The following is a 5,000-nucleotide window of genomic DNA, read 5'->3' as shown; positions in this document are numbered from 1 at the left end:
CACAGTAAAGTTTCTGAATGCTTCTTAATAGTATAGCAGGAAACTGAACTGCCAAACGTTAACCAGGTGAAAGCTTCTTATTTGACAGTGTGGCAGAGGATGGCAACACTTCTGAAACCCTCCTTGGATGTCTCAGTGGAAGGATATTACTGCAAGAATTAGTTTTTTTTTTTTTTTTTATTTAAGAAGGCAAGGAGTCAAAACATAGGATAAAACTGCAGAGGAGAGTGAAAGCTTTGGTGTTTATGATAAGATAATAGACTTTTTAAGTGTGCAGTAGACGAGGATGCTGCAGTAATCTCTCTCTTTTTTTTTTAGATTCAGGAAGTTAAAGGAATAATCAGATCAGTGAAGGTGAATTAAACTAGAGAAAATGTATCTCTCTCTCTCTCTCTCTCTCTCTCTCTCTCTCTCTCTCTCTCTCTCTCTCTCTCTCTCTCTCTCTCTCTCTCTCTCTCTCTCTCTCAAGATAGATAATTCAATTTTACGAGAAAATATTTTATTCTTTTCCAATGACTGTTTAAAGTTTACATTGTGACTTCGCCTCGTTACGCCAGACCAAAGGCATCCACCAGCGAAAGTCGACATTTACACTTTTTATCCATTGTGATTTTAATTTCGACTTTTTTTTTCTTTTTTTTTATGAACAAGTGTCCATAAATTATCGGTAAAGTATATGATAATGTCCTGACGAGCTAAATGTCAAACGGGAAACATCTCTGTACGACTTCTATAATTACCCTCCTCAGCTGACCAAACAATGGGTGGACAGAGTGGCCGTTCAGAGATCACCATCATAATGCCCGCTAGTCACCGCCGGCCTACGTAAGGAGCGACCTTGGTGTCATCTTACGTACAATAATTCCTGGGTCCACTTAAAACTCCGCTGTTGTTTAGGATAGTGTTGTGTGTGAGCGTGGCTTCACTTAGTGGTGTTACGGAGTCTCGTATCGTGAGGGTTGGCAAGCTATCTGGTTGTATTTTTAGTATTTGCAGTCTAATTCTGGATGAATAATGCAACTGGTACCGCATTCTTAGTCCAGCGTTTCGGCTTCTTGTTGTGGTTGCTTGTAATGTGTGTAAGTGTAAGTTGGCTGGGGTTTTTTTTCAAGGGGATTTCCATGACTGTACTGACAATGTTATTCTGTACGAGGAGTGGGAATAAAGACATCCATGAGAACCTAAGTGTTTATCTCCTTTGGGTGTAAATAAATCTTCGTAAGAAAACTGAAGCGTTTCGAAATGTTGACGGGCTGTAGAATTTTCTCTCTGTCCATTTTCTTGACATTAAATCAAGAAGGTGGTACTTGAAAAATTGTCTTGTCTTTTGTATTATATAAGTCTTAGGATTCGAATCTTACAACTTTATTATTATTTCACATTCTTACCATATTTGAATTATTTCTAATTTCAATTATTTCACTGTCTATTATCGCATTTATTTATTCTTTTGCTGGGAAGGATTGGGGAACAAACTGAAATTCCCGCTCGTGACGCTGACTTTAGTATTGGCTGTGAATGTAACTGGATACTGGAAACCTGTTATTCAATACGCCATCACGATAAGAAGGCAACTCCGTGGAATGATATGGAAACGCTTATGAAGGAGGAGGAAGAGGAAGGACAGTCTACTGTCTTGGCTACAACAATTGTGTATCATCTTTTACAGTTTTACAGTACATCTCAGAGATTTAGCGCGTGGTTCAGGACAAATGGATCTGTTTGAAAATGCAATGTACGGACCATCGACTTTGCTGTGGGAGTGACGAAGTATTTTATAGATGGGAAGGTTTTGGTAATGGGATGAACCCGAATGACTTAAGATGCACTATTTCAGTAACGCGCCACACAGTATACACTCTTGAAAGGGAAACAAGGAATAGTTTACTACATTACTCTTTCTTTCTACTCATTTTACTCTCCAGAGGGTAAAAGTTTCGTAGGACGCTCATTAGGTTAGTGTTCTTTATTTTACACTGTTTTTAATCCTCTTAGTGATATGGTTATCTTTAAACAATTGGAACGCTGTGGAAACAATTGCATAAACACACGGGAAAAATATTATAAGATTATTTTTACTGTATGGTATAGAGTTCGTAAGAAGCTGTATAGTACAAGAGGAAGTTTATAAAAAAAATATAGGTGATCATGGATAAGAAAACATTTAGATGTGAGAAGGTTGCAAAGGATAACGCTTCCATTCTTATGGTAATTATAACACCACACAGTCACTTCATGATTGTTGTTTTGCCTAAGTCGGCGCTGAGAGGAGCGATGCGAGAGGAAGCGCAGAACACTAAGGGAATTTCTCAGAATATTCCAGAATCACAGCTCGCTTTGTTGACTTCATCAGGGTCGTCATCACTCAGCACGTGCTTTGTATGACATAATGGACAATATGTGTTTGTTAATGTTTATTATATCCTACATTCGAAAGTCATTATGTTTAATTAATTTTTATCATGTTTTCAGTTATATTTTTGAAGACTAAGTAGTTTATTAATGTAAATGTTGGAGTCTCGAATATGTTAATCAGGAGATATGAATCATACTTATTTTAAAAGCGTTTTCTTGAATTACACACATGATGCTAAAAAATACCAGATCTTTTTAAATTTGAAATATTAATTAATTGCAAAACTATTTTTTTCTTTTCAGGTGAGAACACAACCGGCCAGTATTTAAGACCAAGGAGACGGTGAGTCATCTCAGGGCACTCATGTTGTATTGGTGTGTAATTAAACTTTAAGACCGTTGCTGTCTGGCTGTACAGAGCAAAAAACTGTGCCGTGATTTGTTACTTGGGTGTCAGGATAGCCAAACTGTCTTGGTCACTTGTATTTTATCACTTTTGTAGTGATATTGATAGCAGTTATATCTTGCAAAATCTAATATGCTGTTTGTAGTGGACATCACTGACTAAGGAAAAACACGACACCTTCGCCTTTCCGCCATTTTGACGAGGCACCATTTTCAAACACTGGATGTTAACGTGCGGTGAGCGTCAGCCATGCAGTTCTCCAGCTGTGCGTGAATGTTTGCTGTGATTTGTTATACTGGCTAAGCTGTTATAAAGGGAACTTTGATCAAACTTTTTCTGAGACTTGTCTTAAATGACATCAGTTGATCTGCAGTTGTTAGAACTTGCAGTAAATGCGACTTCAAATGAGAGGCGGTTTCAGAAATCAGTGTTTTTTTACAATGGTTTTGCTTTCTTAAGTATACTTCTGTTTTGAAAGCGAACGCATACTTTAAGAAATTCAGAGTATCCGCGAATGTTTTTAGATAAATGTTCATATCAAGAGATGTTGAAATCATATTTCAAATTGTGGTGGCTAGCATTGTGTTGTCCACAAGAAGAGCTGCAAAGAAAATGAAACCAAGTACAATGATGAAACAGACACGGATATAGGATGAAATGAAGGAGGAAAGGAGGCAACATGATACATTTTAAAGAGAAATGAGAGGTGAAGAAAAGCAGCTCTTGGCGAGGACGAGAGGAGGGGACTGAGGAGGAAGGAGAGTCAGCACTATGGACGGAGGAAGCAGGGAGAAGGCTTGAGGGACGGGAAATCCTGTCAGAGATAAGAAGCGTTTTAACCAACCAGCTGCACTCATGTTACGGACAGACAGACGGGGACGGAAGGACAGACAGACAGACAGACAGACTGACGAATGGGGATAGATAGACAGATAGATGGATAGTTATATAAATGGAAAGACGGACATATAGACAACTGAAAGGAAATTAAACAGGATATAACAAATAATACGAAAAAAAATTATAACAATGAAAAAATTTAGTAAGAGATAAAGAAAGATAGGGACAGCAGGAAGACAACAGAAAGATGAAAAGAAATCAAACCAGAAAGGTGACAAGGAGATAGACAAAAAATAGAAACTATAAACAGTCAGCCTCGTAAAGGAATGTAATAAAAGATGAAGAAATAGGGGAGGCAGAGAGGGAGGGTGAGAGAGAGGGAGAGGGGGAGAGGGACGGGAAGAGGGAAGATAGACGGACAAGTGGACGGATGAATACAAATTAGACTCGAAAACTGACGTACAGATGGATAAACAGAAAAGTACGAAAGGAAAGTTAAACCAATAAGAGAATTTAACAAGAGAGAGAGAGAGAGAGAGAGAGAGAGAGAGAGAGAGAGAGAGAGAGAGAGAGAGAGAGAGAGAGAGAGAGAGATGAGAAAGAAGACACACAAGAAAACGAACAGATGAATAAATAAGAAATACGCAAAACAAAGAGGCAAATCAGTAAGTCAACTTAATAAGACATTGCAAAAAAAAAAAAAGATGGAGAGGGAGAGAAAAGAAAATGACAGACAAATATAAACGAACAGATGCATAAATAGAAAACAAAAAAAAGTCAAACCAGCAAAGGAATTCAATAAGGGACAGAGAGAGAGAGAGAGAGAGAGAGAGAGAGAGAGAGAGAGAGAGAGAGAGAGAGAGAGAGAGGAAACACCCCATCATCCCTCCATACGCAAAGGGAATGAAAGATAAACAAAGTGACGACGGCGCCGAACACAAGCAACGGCGGGTGCGGGAAACAACCCTGTCGATTTAAGTGGCAAGGGGACGGGGAGAGAGAGAGAGAGAGAGAGAGAGAGAGAGAGAGAGAGAGAGAGAGAGAGGGGAGGGAGAAGGGTGAGTGAAGTACGAAGTATGAGGGCGGTGGCGTGGTGGCGTGATGCCGTGACGCTGTATTTACATTCTCCCGCAGTATAATGTTTGTGACGTAAGTAAGCAAGTAAGTAAGTAACTGGGATGAGATTGAACGTCACAACGGACAACACGACCGATTGTCCAGAGTGCAAGAGGCGAGATAAGGCCGGACTGTTCTCCACGCTTGCATTGTAGTTATATTTAATTGTTATTTTATCTTAGATGCTGCGCGAGACACGAGGCGAGGGGCAGCTGCATTGACGACCACAGCTGCTGCCCCCCGTCTTGCTCCGCCCCGCCCCGCCCCGCCCTGCCCTGCCCTG

At 39.8% G+C, this 5,000-nt stretch overlaps 1 long non-coding RNA gene across 1 annotated transcript in view; it reads left to right on the top strand.

Annotated features, from left to right (window-relative positions):
• Positions 1–5,000, top strand: part of LOC123520485 — a 119,130-nt gene that overhangs the window by 14,452 nt on the left and 99,678 nt on the right. The gene's annotated exons all lie outside the window — the stretch shown is intronic.

This window comes from Portunus trituberculatus, chromosome 47, assembly GCF_017591435.1.
Source record: "Portunus trituberculatus isolate SZX2019 chromosome 47, ASM1759143v1, whole genome shotgun sequence".
In the NCBI taxonomy this organism is placed as follows: domain Eukaryota; kingdom Metazoa; phylum Arthropoda; class Malacostraca; order Decapoda; family Portunidae; genus Portunus; species Portunus trituberculatus.
This window is presented reverse-complemented; position numbering and strand designations above follow the sequence as displayed.